This window comes from Cotesia glomerata, linkage group LG5 (genome assembly GCF_020080835.1).
Source record: "Cotesia glomerata isolate CgM1 linkage group LG5, MPM_Cglom_v2.3, whole genome shotgun sequence".
NCBI classification, from domain to species: domain Eukaryota; kingdom Metazoa; phylum Arthropoda; class Insecta; order Hymenoptera; family Braconidae; genus Cotesia; species Cotesia glomerata.
The window spans coordinates 27,107,633-27,124,013 of record NC_058162.1 but is presented as its reverse complement, the minus strand read 5'-3'; the positions used below and the strand labels follow the sequence as shown (position 1 = coordinate 27,124,013).

Genomic DNA, 16,381 nt, shown 5'->3' with positions numbered 1-16,381 from the left:
GATAAGAGTGGTGAGTCGAGCCAGAAAGTCAAGTGACTCTGGTTTGAATGTTACTCTCTTATGGAATAGGAACCTTCAAGACTCCAACAACGGAATCTGAATCTCAGTCTAGACCTTTTATATCGGAATATCTATATAAATGTATAAGAACGCGCAAGAGACCCTGAATAGCAAAGTGAGTTTCTTATTCAAGCAATGCCACTGGCACTGGTACAACCCGGCTCCAGATCCAGCTCCGGCTTCGGCTCCTTTACCCACCAAGTTGGTACCTTCCAGATGAAAATGCTATTCCATGTCACTGTGAGAGATTACGCGTGCTTTTTTAGTGAAACCGCCGTCTATTCAATTCCGTTTTTACTCACACGATATTTTTCGAGCTATTCATTTATCGGGGCCATTGTTACCGTTTTTAAATATTTTTGCTTCGGGGTTTTCATACGGGAAATTCCGGGCTTGAGAATACTCATTGATGGAAATCGCTATCATTTTTCCATCAGAACTTTTAAGCTTATGGTGTGATTAATGTCAAAATTTATCGGGACTAAAAATTTGTGAAATTACGGCATAGTCCGCAAACTGGATATAAAAAAATTAGTCACTTATTTTTCGGGAAAATTTACATTGTATTCGTTATATTGATCTAGAAATCGATTGTTTCGATAATAATAATGGATAGTAATTGGAAAATAATGAAAAAAAAGTTGACTATTTGAAGAAACTTTTAAAACGAGCCGAAATACGATATTGGGTAACTTAGTTATTCAAAAATTAATTACGGCTTAATTATAGAAGATATAAAAAAAATGACTTCAACTTTCGAAAGAAAATTAAATTTCCTACAAAAAAGGTCTCTTACAATTTTATCGAATCTTCAATATCTAACCTAGAAATTGCAATTTTAATTTCTTTATTTTGTGGACCGTCCCTAAAAAGTTTGAAAAAGTGATTTTAAATTTTTGAATCATTATTATGGCTAAATGATAAGAGATATCGAAAAAATGAAAAGAAAACTTATGTATCTTCAATATCTAACCCAAAAATTGCAATTTTAATTTCTTTATTTTGAGGACCGTCCCTAAAAAGTTTAAATAAGTGATTTTAAATGATTATTATAGCTAGATGATCAAAGATATCAAAAAATGATAAGGATACTTTTATATCTTCAATATTTAACCCAGAAATTGCAATTTTAATTTCTTCATTTTAAGGACCGTCCCTAAAAGGTTTAAAATTTTTTAATTATTATTTTGGCTGAATAATAAGAAATATAAAAAAAATGATAAGGAAACTTTGGTACCTTCAATATTTAACCTAGAAATTTCAATTTTTATTTCTCCATTTTAAGGACCGTCCTAAAAATTCCAACTTTTGATTTCAGAGTTTAAAACTTCAATTACGTCTAAACGATAAGAGATATCAAAAAAATGACAAAAATACTTTCGATAGCGAATTAAATTTTCTGTAAAGAAAATTTCTCTATTTTTTTGTATTTTCAATATTTAATCTAAAAATCGCAATTTTTGTAACTTTGATAAAAATTCAACAAATTTGAATCCAAAATATATTTAATTAGAATTACTCCCGAGGGTTCCTAAATCGTAAGTAACATTCGGTGTTTACGAGCCGTCGAGTCTGGTGTTCGCGGTGCATAGGATCGGCATTACCATTATCGATACCCTGTTGAGCGGTCTGGGAGTTTATGCCAAAATTCCCTGGAAAACCCATCAGCGAGGAAGCGTTTGCAAGTAACAGGAGCATTAACCGGGCTCAGGTGCGTGCAATTACGAAATGCACCGAGTGGATGAACTCAGGTGTGACAAAGTTAGTATTTCCGTGGATGGTTACATGTAAATCTTGGCAAAAGAATCTGACAAAAGATGTTGTTCGTTCAGACATATCAGTCATTGATGTTTTCCCAAGCAACATTTTATTTACCGAGATTTAACTTCGATTCATCGACGCGAATGTTTATGACATCCAGTTCCAGTGATTTTACCTTGGAAATATTTTCCCGAGGTGGGAAATGAGCGAGAAGCTCTGGAATCAAACATTGAAAAGGAAAAGAGAAAGAGAAATGTTATTCTGAGTGAGAAATATTCGAGTTGTATTCCATTATAGGAGCAAATAAAAGCATCGACACGCTCCAATTGTTAGCATCCTGAGGTGTCTGGTGGATGCATCTACCCAAAGAGCTTTAAAATCTTTACAGAGTCTGGAGTGTTGAGCTCACGGAAAACGTCTTCCATGTCATTTTACCAAGCCGTTCATTAGTTACCAAAAGCTCCACCTCGGATAAATTGTTAGCTGTAAACTAGGAACTATTTCGGAAAACGTTTTATCAGTTCCGGGTCAACAGAAGCTTAGATCTTCACCGCGGAGCAGCTCCAGTGATAACTTTTACCGAATAATTCCTTGGCAAGACGTGGCCAAGAGCCCTACAGAAACTCCCAACAGAACTTTGAAACGTGTTCAAGTGCAACACTTGTCTTTAGTTACACAACTTACGAATCATCAGTAGCGCGCTCATTAACAGCGCCCCTTTTCTGTTCCATCCAATAAGACCAGCTGGCTTTATCGTCCAGCCACGTCAAAGGAACCAGGAATCCGATAATCAATCTGATGTCTTCAGTGGTTCAGGATTTAAGACAGATTCTTGAGGGTGATCAATTTACAAATGTCAATTGCGAGTAAATGATATGAAATATTAAAAATGTTGAGAATACTAACGATAGGAAATTAAATTTCCTACAAAAAAGGTCTTGTAATTTTTTCGTATCTTCAATATTTAACCTAGAAATTGCAATTTTAATTTCTTTATTTTAAGGACTGTCCCTAAAAAGTTTCAAAAAATCGATTTTGAATTTTTAAATTATTATCAGGCTAAATGATAAGAGAAATTAGAAAAATGATAAGGATACTTTTATATTTTCAATATTTAACCCAGAAATTGCGATTTTAATTTCTTGATTTTAAGGACCTTCTCTAAAAAGTTAAAATGAGTGATTTTGAATTATTATTTTGGCTAAAAGATAACAAAAAATGATAAGAATACTTTTGTACCTTCAATATTTAACCCAGAAATTGCAATTTTAATTTTTTCATTTTAAGGATCGTCCCTAAAATTTTTAAAGAAGTGATTTAAAATTTTTAAATAATTATTTTGGCTTAATGATAACAGAGATCGAAAAAATGATAAGTATACTTTTGTATCTCCAATATTCAACCCAGAAATTGCAACTTTAATTTCTTCATTTTAAGGACCGTCCCTAAAAGGTTTAAAAAAGTGATTTAAAATTTTTAAATTATTATTTTGGCAAAATGATAAGGAAACTTTTGTATCTTTAATATTTAACCCAGAAATTACAATTATAATTTCTTTATTTTGCGGACCGTCCCTAAAAAGTCCAACATTTGGTCAGAATTTTAAACTCCGTTTACGTCTATACGATAAGAGATATCAAAAAAATGATAAGAACAATTTCGATAGGAAATTTGATTCTCTACAAGATAGGTACCACAATTTTTTCATAATTGCAATATTTAACCCAAAAATCCTAATTTAAATTTTATTCCTACAAACTCTGACTTTAAAAAATTAACATTAAACTTAAAAGCATTTCAACTTCAAGATCTAGGACATGGTACTTGAATGATAAGTCAGCTGATCGATAGAACGTTGCTTTGACCATTCTCCATGATAATCCTCTTAGGTTGTCCTCTTCAAAGAATCCACGGTATGAATCGAAGCATAAAAAAAGATGGCTCTGGAAAACTTGATAATCGAATAACGCATTGTGTGAATGCCTAGGAGCGTTAATTGGTATTATCAGATATCGATACTCAGAAGCTTAATCCAGAGGTGTGGCACCAGCATCGGAATCCAGTTTCTGGACCCAGGCGATCATTATCATGACGATCATAGAGCAGACAGTATCTAGTACGTGTCTGAGCTAAATTCTCGAGATAGCGCTCCTGGTCCCCGGGGTGCGTTAGTCCATCATAGAGCCAGATGCTACTGACCCGGTTGATATCCCGCGGGCACACAGCCTCCTTTGTGTGCGCCTGAGCCTATTACCACCCAGAGAGTCCCGCAATGTCTGACTATTAACTCCCGGTACTCCTGAGTCATCATTACCTGTCACTCCCGCAGCGTAAGTGTCCGAATATAATTAATTTCCGCACAGTCTATTCACCAAACTCGGGCACTTACGTCTTCACTGCCCCCAGCAACTAGTTTAATCATCCAGAAGAGTTTAGACCACAAGGTGGATTTTATATCAACCAACTATATAAAGTACTTTCCTGCACGTGTTGCAAGGAATATCATTGTTTTGTTTTTGTTTGCTGTTTTGCTGATGGTAGTTTTCAACGAAACTGGAATGACAGTCTGGAAAATACACAACTTTCTGTTGTCACTATTGCCGCAAAATTGGTACTTGAAATGGCAATAACGAATGTAAATTTAAGATAAGGTTTTCATTTGAGTTAGACTTTTGGGATGAGCCAAAATATGATATTATATTTTTAAAAATTAATTACGGCTTAACGATAACAGATTTCGGAAAAATTATGAGTATTTTTAATAGGAAATTTAATTTGCTACAAAAAAGGTCTCATGTAATTTTTCCGTATCTTCAATATTTGACCCAGAATTTACAATTTTAATTTATTCATTTTAAGGACCGTCCCTCAAATGTTTAAAAGTGATTAAAAATTTTTAAATTATTATTATGGCTAATGATAGAAGATATGAAAAAAATTATAAGGATAGTTTTGTATATTAAATATGTAATCTACAAATTGCAATTTTAATTTTTTCATTTTAAGAAAGGTCCCTAAAAAATCTCAAAAAATGATTTAAAAATATTATTTTGGCTAAATGATAAAAGATGTCTAAAAAATGGTAAGGATACTTTTGTATCTCCAATATTTAACCCAGAAATGAGACTTTATAATTTCTTCATTTTAAGGACCGTCCCTAAAAATCAAAAATTTCGAAAATTGATGTTAGAGTTTCAAACGCTGATTAATTACTCCTTAATGTCATTTATATGATATCAAAAAAAATTATAAGGATACTTTTGTATCTTTAATTTTTAATCCAGAAATTGCTATTTTAATTACTTGATTTTGTGGACCGTCCCTAAAAAGTTTTAAAAAGTGATTTTAAATTTTTAGAAAATTATTTTGGCTAAATGATACAAGATATAAACAAAATAATAAGGATATTTTCGTATCATTAATGTTTAACCCAGAAATTGCAATTTCATTTCTTTATTTTAAGGACCATCCCTAAGATGTTTGAAAAGTAATTAAGAATTTTTAAATTATTATTAAGGCTAATGATTAGAGATATAAAAAAATGATAAGGATACTTTTGTATCTTCAATATTTAACCTAGAATTTGCTATTTTTATTTCTTTATTTTAAAGACCGTCCCTAAAATGTTTAAAAAGTAATTAAAAATTTTTACATTATTATTATTGCTAATGATAGGAGATTTTTAAAAAAATGTTAAGGATAGTTTTGTATCATGAATATTCAATCTAGAAATTGCAATTTTAATTTCTTCATTTTAAGGAAGGTCCCTAAAAAGTTCAAAAATATGATTTTCAATTATTATTTTGGCTAAATGATAGAAGATATCAAAAAAATAATAAGGATACTTTTGTATCTTCAATATTTAACCCAGAAATCGCAATTTTAATTTCTTTATTTTAAGGACCGTCCCTAAAATGTTCAAAAAGTCATTAAAAATTTTTAAATTAGTATTAAGAGTAATGATAGAAGATATAAAAAAAATGATGAGAATAGTTTTGTATCTTAAATATTAAATCTAGAAATTGCAATTTTAATTTCTTCATTTTAAGGACCGTCCCTAAAAAGTCAAAAATTGAATTTTAGAGTTTAAAACTCAAAAAATATGACAAGAATGATATTTAAAGAAAAAAAAACGTAAAAAATTGTATCAGTAAACTCTCTTCTTCTCCAGGAATATTGTTTCGAATATTCGCCAACGAATTTTGCCAATGCAAAGTTAAAAAGTATTAACCTGGGGATAAAATAGATTACTCCATTACTAAATATATACGAGAGGACTCTGGAAGCGTTCCATTATTTACGTCGACGTGGATGTAGAGTAGGTATGTGAGGATGAGGGTTAAACCGTACGAGGAGATGGTGGACGAATCGGTAGTAGTTGCGAAGGGATGGAGAAGAACCTGGAAATAACTGAGAGCTTTCGAGTAGGCGCACCGGAGTCATATGTGCCGGCTCTCCTCCACAACAGGCCAGACTGAATATATTCCTGTTTGTGTCTGTGAGATGTATATTCGAGCACGAATGAATGGAGATAGCGAAAATGTGGAGTAGCAATAACTCGGAGATTAAAACGGAATTAAAAAGGTGTGCGGAATGCATATCTGTGTCAAGGGGAGACTTCTCCCTTCTATTGTCGTCTACGTCAACTGTTGTGCTTACCCCGAGGGATGCGAATATATCACTAAACACCTAGATTGCCTTCGAGTTTTTAGAGAAATCCTAAATTATCTATTGCTGGTACAAGCGACCTCTAAAAAATGGATTCTTAATAATATAAAAAAAATTACAACCAACTTTTCTGATCAGAAATTTCATTCTCTATCGAAAAGGTCCTTATCACTTTTTTGATATCTTTGATCATTAAAACGCAATTTGAGTTTGAAAATCTACCATTTATTCAAACTTTTTAAGGACCGTCCTCAAAATAACGAAATTAAAATTGTAAATTCTGAGTTAAATATTGAAGATACGAAAGTATCTTTATCATTTTTTTTAATATCTCTTATTATTAAGCCATAAAATAATTAGAAGATTTAAAATCACTTTTTGAACATTTTTAAGGACGGTTCTTAAAATAAAAGAATTAAAATTGCAATTTCTGGGTTAAATATTGAAGATATAAAAGTATCCTCATCATTTTTTTGATATTTTTTATCATTTAGCCAAAATAATAATTTAAAATCACTTATTTAAACTTTTTAGGGACGTCCTTAAAATAAAGAAATTAAAATTGTAAATTCTGGGTTAAACATTAAAGATACAAAAGTATTCTTATCACTCATTTAATATCTCTATATTTAGCCATAATAGTAATTAAAAAATTTTAAATCACTTTTTTAAACGTTTTAGGGACGGTCCTTAAAATCACGAAATTAAAATTGCAATTTCTGGGTCGAATATTGAAGATAAAAAGTATCTTTATTATTTTATCGATATCTCTTATCATTTAGCCAAAGTGACGATTTAAAAATTTTGAATCACTTTTTGAAACTTTTTAGGGACGGTCCTTAAAATGAAGAAATTAAAATTGCAATTTCTAGGTTAAATATTGAAGATACGAAAAAAACATAAGAGATCTTTTTTGTAGTAAATTTAATTCTCTATCAAAAACACTGATCATTTTTTCGATATCTGTTATTATTTAGCCGTAATTAATTTTTAAAAATCAAACTTCATTATTTCCAAATTCAAATTTCGCGCCAAAATGAAAAACAAAGCAAATTCAGTTATTTTAAGTCTTTTTAAGGCTCTATAACAGTTATAAATTTGAATCAATATCACCAAAGTCGTAATTTGATATTAAATTACCAAATAGCGGGAAAAACGGGCCATTATAAAAAAAAAAAAAAAAGACTCTTAATGAAATTTGTAAGATCAAAGTAAAATCTCCGACAGACATATCTGGAATTTATTACTCTCGACGATTTTCTGATGACGAAGGCACTCGCCGGGTTACTGAGTGCGCTGGTACGAGTGTTAGCTAATGAGGACAAACACGACCCACGTCACTGTTCTGTTTCCCTTTAGCGAATCCAGAGCCTACCCGACTGTTATAAGTTAGAATAAAAAAATAAAATAAAAATAATAAACAAAAAATAAAGTGACTTATCTCAGTGGGAGAAAAACATAAGAAGTGAAACTAAAAAACGTTCTCACCTCCTTACTATTTATTCAAACATTTTCTTACTCTTTACTATTTATTTAGATTTATTTGCATTTCATTTTCATCATTCCAAGCGCTTGAGAAAATATTTTTTCTCACTCTCAGGGAACTTTATTCTCTCCTGGCTTTTCTTCTTATTTTTATTTTTATTTTTATTCTTACTCTGCTCTAGCAAAAATAATAAATTTATCATTAAGAATAAATAGAGAAATAAATAACGTTTTTATACAGCAATAAATTCTTTATGATTTTTCTCAGAGCTTGTAATACATCATATTTGCTCAATCATTTTTCGATTACATAACCTCTCATGTATTTCTGCTTTTTCCAATACTTTATACCCTCAAATATATATAAATACTTTATACTTTCTTACATTTCACTTTTCCAATATCTTTTCGTATTCTGTGTCGGTCATTGCTCCCATATTTTTAAAACTTTTCGCTTAAAAAATAAACTTCTTATTTTTTAACTAATTATTTACAATCGATATGTCAATTTTTTTTTATAACTTTTATGATTTTTTTTATATCTTCAATATTTAACCTAGTAATCACAATTGTAATTAAAAATAAGTAAGGTAAAAGCCCCAATTATTGACAGGGATCTAAATATTGACACCCTAAATTATTTTTAAATATATTAAATCATCTATAATAAGAATAACTATCATATGATATAATTTTTATTAAATTCTGATTAATTAAAAAATTGAAAAAAATTACTGTCAGTTCAAAATATTAAATATGAAAATCAGGCATGTTAAAAAAGCGGCATCATCTTTGTAAAGCGATATGAACTTTTGGTTGATATTGCATTAATCTGATGGGAATATTGTCCACGAGAGGAAATGGGGATTTATATTGCGCAAGCTCAGCAGAGTCGAGAGGGTGGTAGACCATCGGCGAGGCTTGCCAGTGACAGTTGGCTGTTCATTATTCCCGGATTACTGAGGATTCACCATGCTGGGGTGCGTGTGTAAACAAAGAAAATACACCACTTGAAAAATTTATATATTTAGGTTTCAATATCTCCTGACGTTGTGACGTTTTTATTAAAAAATATTATCCTTCACCCCGCGGGGCCTCTGCCTTTATTACTTTGCTCTTTATAACTTATTTAAGTTAAAAATGACCCATTCTTCCGCAATTATCGAGTCAACCATTAAAGATTTAATAATACAGATTATTAAAGACATTACCGTAATTACAAGGATATAATTAACCCTTGACATTGTTCCGAGTCTTGAGTGCATAAAATCAACTTAACTCCGTAGTCTTTAACTTAAATACTTCCATTAACTATGTTGATTATTATGACAATTAGGGATAATTATCGCTGGTTCTCTAAATTTAATTAGCTTTTCTCTCCTTAAAATTGTTAACGTTTTTGAAAAGTCTCTACATTACTTGTAAACTATTTAGCCGATCGATTTTGTTTTGGAGATTTATAAAAAAAAAAACTAGTTAAATATTGGAGATATAAAAAAATAAAACACTTTTTTTATAGGAAATTTAATTTGCTTTTAAAAAGATTCTTATAAATTTTTCGATAACTTTCACCGTTAAGAAGTAATCAGCGTTTGAAACTCTAACATAAATTTTCGAAATTTTTGATTTTTTAGGGACGGTCCTTAAAATGAAGAAATTATAAAGTTTAATTTCTGGGTTAAATATTTGAGATACAAAAGTATCCTTACCATTTTTTAGACATCTTTTATCATTTAGCCAAAATAATATTTTAAAATCACTTTTTTAAACTTTTTAGGGACGGTCCTTAAAATGAAGAAATTAAAATTGACATTTCTCCATAAAATATTGTAGATACGAAAGTATAATTATTATTTTTTTGATATCTCTTATCATTTAGCCAAAATAATAATTTAAAATTACTTATTTAAACTTTTTAGGAACGATCCTTAAAATCAAGAAATTAAAATTGCAATTTATGGGTTAAATATTGAAGATACAAAAGTATTCTTATCATTTCTTATTATATATTTCTTATCATTTAGCCAACATAATAATTTAAAATCACTTATTTAAACTTTTTAGGGACGGTCCTCAAAATGAAGAAAGTAAAATTTTAGTTTCTGGGTTAAATATTGAAAATACGAAAAAATTATACGAGACCTTTTTTGTAGGAAATTTAATTCTCTATCAAAGTTATTTATCATTTTTTTTTTTAATTAATTACCATTTAACCCTAATCGATGTTTGAATGTCCAAAACTGACCCAAAATCGTATTCTAGCTCGTTTTAAAAAATTTTGACTGCGACAAAGTTTAAAAATACTCTCATTACTAAAAATGAGTGGCCATTGACAAAACAGACTCGAAAAATCATAAAGCTCTAGGTTATCATCTGATGGACTGTAGCCGAAACAAAAGACCAAAAAAAAGGCAGAAAAGAGAGAGAATATCGCGAAAGAGCGAGATTGACGTGATAAAATTACAAAAGCCTATGGGGTTTAATTCCCACGAGTACTCATAATTCCAGTTTACGATCTAAATCTCTCGTACTCTAACACGCGGTGTATAATGGACACATTAAAGCGTTAAAAATTTATTATACATACCCACACATACGTACCATTATAAAAAATATTATACCGGTCGTTTTATTTCCATTTCATTTGTTTTATTATTTAATTAATAATTTTAATTGTTTTTGGGAATTTATTCACGAGGCGCATAAAAGAAAAAAAAAGAAGTAAATCGGCATTGAGTCTAATTCACCGTTAAATTTATGACGGAATTTAATGCAGACGCATGAAGAAAAAGAAAGGGGAGTAGAGCGCACTTCTTTTCCCTTTAATTTCAAAAGATTCAGCCGTTGCCATAGCGATATAAGAATTCATCCGTAACCAACCAGCGAGCGTTTTCAACTGGCATTAATTACCCGGACTAATTACCTGAATTAACTCGAATTAACTTCTTACTTCTCCTTTGTAGACCAAAAAGGCCTTTACAACCTGGGTACCGCTTGAAACCCGGCTTTTCGGGGCTCATTTTGTCCGGTATAATTATTACCGGGCCAGCCTACAGCCTTATTCATTGGATCCTTTATCCAAGTCCGCTTCGCTATTTTATATTATATTTTTCCTCTATTATTTATTATTAAGAAAAATTCATTTCAAGTCTTTGATAAATAAAATTTAACGCAATAAAATTTTTCAATACTCTTGATTAGTTCTTTAATAAATGAAGAAAAAAAAAAAAAAAAAAAAAAATAATTGCGCGGGAATCGAACCCGGAACCTCAAATTTAATACTAAAAGGTTTAATCACGTATTAAACGTAATAAAATTTTTCAATACTCTTGATTAGTTCTTTAATAACTAAATAAAAAGAAAAAAAAAAAAAAAAAAGTTTGCGCGGGAATCGAACCCGGGACCTCAAATTTAGTACTAAAAGGTTCAATCACATATTGCGGCGAATTGCGCGGGAGTTCCGAAGCGGTTTTTTTGCGCTTTTGACACTAATCAACGCCACAATAAGTGGGCAAACTCCCGAACCGATCGGCGGTGGGTCAATTTTCCGTTGGAGGAAATGAAATAATTCGGTGCGCCTGAATAAATAATGAAAGCTGAGTAATTGAATTACCGAAAATAGGAATAAAGATGGATTAACAAAAATGAAAGGTTAAAATAGCGATTTACAGTAGGCCGACAATTTGCCGTGATGAAAATCGAAAAGGGATTAAATTTGACCTCAGCGGTCTATTCGCAGGCAATTAATTTTGTAATTCGTCGCACGGTGGGACGTGTTTGTTGCGAGGCTGAGAGAGACGAAACAAGACTGGGAGGATAAAGAGTGAAAGGTTAAATTTTATTCGAGAGAATATGCATTTTCGTACATGGTTTACTATCTGGATTTCCGTGGACCGCGAATTTTCCATTTCCCATTTCATTTCCCTTCGCTCACAATCCCACGACCGCGAACAATATCCATTCCGATTGCCGAATCATTCGCATTCTAATATTTATAGCCTCGTTTTATTTTATCTAATCTAATCTAACAATGTCAGTATCATTTTTGTCGCATTAATTTATCTGGCATGAATTTTAATTTTTTTTTTGATGAGTTTTAATAAGTTTGAATCTGTGAAAATTATTGTTAGGTTTTCAAATTTAAATTTTGAATAAACGGTGCGAGATATCAAAAAAAAAAAATATCAATATTTTCGGTAAAAAAACGAATTTTATACAAAAAAGGTTCTTTATGAATTTTTTGTATCTTCAATATTTAACTCAGAAATTGCAATTTTAATTTTTTAATTTTAAGGACCGTCCCTAAAAAGTTTGAAAAAGCGATTTAAAATTTTTTAATTATTATTTTGACTAAATGATAAGAGATATCAAAAATGATAAGGATACTTTTATATCGTCAATATTTAATCCAGAAATTGCAATTTTGATTTCTTCAATTCAAGGACTGTCCCTAAACAGTTTAAATAAGTGATTTTAAATCATTATTTTGGCGAAATGATAAAAGATACTTTTGTATCTTCAATAGTTAACCCAAAATTTACAATTTCAATTTCTTCATTTTGAGGTCCGTCCTTAAAAAATTTAAAAAAGTGATTTTAAATTATTATTTTGGCTAAATGATAAGAGACGTCAAAAAAATTACAAGGTTACTTTTGTATCTTCGATATTTAACCCATAAATTGCAATTTTAACTTCCCGATTTTAAGGACCGTCCCTAGCTTTAAAAGTTTAAAAAGGTTATTTTAAATTTTTAATTTATTATTTTGGCAAAATAATAAGAGATATCAAAAAAATGATAAGTATACTTTTGTATCTTCAAGGTTTAACCCAGAAATTGTAATTTTGATTTCTTAATTTTGAGGACTGTCCCTAAAAATCCAAGAATTGTTAAAGTTTTAAACTGCAATTACGCCTAAACGATAAGAGATATAAAAAAAATAACAAGAACACTTTCTGTATAGAATAAAATTTTCTATCCAAAAAATATGATAATTTTCCTCTAGTCTCAATATTTAACCTAAAAATGACAGAAAAATAAAAAAATTGTGACTCGTCCCTAAATATTTTGACTTTACAGCAACCTCCAAAGAAATATCGATTTAAAAATGTATTATTATCTATTTAAAACCCTTGTGTGGGCGAAAGTTAAAATAAAGATGGCGACTTGTAATCGATTTTCTTATAAATAAATTTTTTATAAATATGTAGTCTGCACGCGACGAATTTGGTGATGTAATGTCGTGAGCATTGTATCGTATTACGTATTAATATTTGAATAGTTCATAGGAAATAGCTGACAATCTACCGGTTTATAGAATAGAACAGAATATAGAATATAGAATATAGAATATAGAATACAAGGAGTTTAACTTGTAGAGTTGGCTTTTGCTACCCCAACTGACGTTCCCAGTAATACCCAGCACCCGCTCGGAGCCACCCCCAGGGCTACTGTCTTTCTCCTTCTATCTTCACAGTAGAATACACATTATACGTTAATCGCCTCATTGAATATGAAACGTTACTCTATCGATTTGCATGATTCCGATTGAAAATTAGATGTATTAAATGCGCCAGCGGCGTTATTCATTCAATTGACCTCACTTAATGCATTCCGCCATACAAAAACCTTTCTTATTTACTATATAATTATTAATTTCCCTCATCGTTATTCAAAGGATCTCTCGGTAAATAAAATACTGAATTTTCACTTCATTTTTAGTTTCTACTTCCCTCTACTCGTTAATATTCCAATTCTTCTATTTTTTTATCCGTTACTTCTTTTTTAATAATACCCATAATTTATTCATTACTCCAGAGTATTTTTAAACTGTAAATTATTTAAATTGTGACTTATTTTTCGCTAAAATTACATAATTTTTTTCTAGCTGTTTTTTGGTAAATTTTAAAAAAAATCTAAGTTGGTGATAAAAAAAATAAACAATTGATTTTAAAAATGTTAAAATTCGATGACAGAAAAAATGGTAATGAGCGTTGAATAAAATGTAATTAAAATAATAGCCGGTGATAATTATAATGCAATAAAGTGTTGAGAAAACGGTAATGAATTCGTGAATAAATTAAATATTAAAAATGAAAATAAATTTGAAACTTTATACAATTATAAAGTAAAAATGGTTAAATAATTCTGAGGACTTTTCTCGGTGGGTGATATAACATGCCTTCCAGGAAATGAGAGTGAGTAGTGTTCTACTCTCTGGGAAAATAAAAAAGGGGTGAAATAAAAATAAAAAAAGAGGGCGAGACACGATTCGTTAGCACTGTGAGGCTGGAAAGGGAGTTAAAAAGGAAGGATGACTCTGTGTCCCACGTGTATATGCTGCTTTAGCCGAATCAGCAACCGAACTGAAATAACGTTCTTCTCGGCTCAACCCACTGCCCGAAAGGGAGACACTGGAACTAACAAGGACAAAAAATATAGTTTAAACACAATGACGAGCGTATCTCTGGACACAATTAATGCGAATGCTCACTTTTTCAACTGAGCTATTTTATGCACACACACGGCAAAAACTCACCTCTTCGGACGTACACTTTTCATTTTTAATTCACCGTTTGTTTTATTTATTTACCTTGAGTTCTTGCTGCATAAACAATTTTTATTCTCAAAACCATCTCTATTTTATAGACTAAAAAAATTTTTATTTAAACTTAACACTATTCTTGCGCTGAATTTTTTGCTAACTCAAATTGTGATTCAATTATAATTGTTATTTCTCGGTTTAATATTGAAGATACGAAAAAATTATGAAAGACTTTATTACAGAAAATTTAATTGTCTATTGAAGATATCCCAATCCCTTTTTTGATATCTCTTATAGGTTAGGCGTAATTGAAGTTTTAAACTCTAAAATCAAATGCTGGAATTTTTATGGACGGTCCTTAAAATTATGAAATTAAAATTGCAATTTCTGGGTTAAATATTAAAGATACAAAAATATTCTTGTCATTTTCTTCATATTTCTTATCATTTAGCCAAAATAATAATTTAAACTTACTTATTTAAACTTTTAGGGACGGTCCTTAAAATTAAGAAATTAAAATTGCAATTTCTGGGTTAAATATTGAATACAAAAATATTCTTATCAATTTTTTTGATATCTCTTATCATTTAGCCAAAATAATAATTAAAAAATTTAAAGTCACTTTTTTAAACTTTTTAAGGACGATCCTTAAAATGAAGAAATTAAAATTGCAATTTCTGGGTTGAATATTAAAGATACAAAAGTATCCTTATCATCTTTTTAATATCTTTCATCATTCAGCCAAAATAATAATTTAAACTTTTTAGGGACGGTTCTTAAAATGAAGAAATTAAAATTGCAATTTCTGGATTAAATATTGAAGATTCAAAAAAATCATAAGAGACCTTTTTTGTCGTTAATTTAATTATCTATTGAAAGTATTTCACCATTTTTTTCTATCTTTTATATTTTCTTCAAAATAACGAATTTAAAACCAAAAAATTCTCCTCTAAAAAATAAACTCATCCAAGCTTAAAAAAATACTCCATATCTTGGTTTTCCCGTAATAAAACAATGTAAAATCAGAACTTATGTATAACAGTAGATCCTACCCCTCGGGTCGTTTATCCCCGAAAGGTAAACGAACGGACTATAACAGTTATCCTCTATCTTTTAGCGGCCCTTACACACAACAAACATATTAAATGATGTTGAATTTCCCCAGTGATGCCTCTGAGATGATTACCGTCCCCTACTTGTCATTTGCTAGATTGCACGCGACTAAATGAAATCCTCACTAATCAACGGTAAATATTTCCGGTTTATTTTAAAAGTAGGCCGCGTAATCAATTTACAGACCATCAATTAGCTCCCGAAATAATTCAGAGCGTCTGTCGAAGTGTCTGCATAGGGAATAAGAGTGACAAGTTGTTGCGGCGAAGTAAATGCGGTGATGGCTCCCAGAGGGCCTTCCTATCTCGTCTTCACTTCGGCATTCATGGAATATCTTAGTGGGAGCCTTTTTACAAGCCATTCCGTCTAAAACTATTGTCATTGTCATTGCAACAGTTTCACTCTCGCGGGACGCCTCAGAACTACGATATAAATACCAGCGAAGTGTTTCTTTATGTCGCCGCGAAATATGCCTGAAAAATTGCTTAAATTCCGGGAAAAATTAATTTAGTGTCAGGATTTGGAAAAGTAGGTTAGGAAATAACTTTCTTTGTTTTATTTAAATTGAATTGTATTTCGTTCAATCCCATTTAGGAAAGCGCGGCTTATTCGGATTTGCAGGAAAGATTTTGTAAAAGGCGGTATGAAAAATAAATAAAATGGGAAAAAGAATAAAAAAAAAAGGTAATAGCCTCTACCCAGAGAGATTTTGTTGTAATCCGATAGGCCTAAGGGCCTAACTCTGGCACTTA

General features: G+C 30.5%; 1 protein-coding gene across 6 annotated transcripts in view; it reads left to right on the top strand.

Moving 5' to 3' along the window:
* Positions 1 to 16,381, top strand: part of LOC123264899 (RNA-binding protein Musashi homolog Rbp6) — a 348,561-nt gene that overhangs the window by 277,986 nt on the left and 54,194 nt on the right. The window lies entirely within an intron of this gene.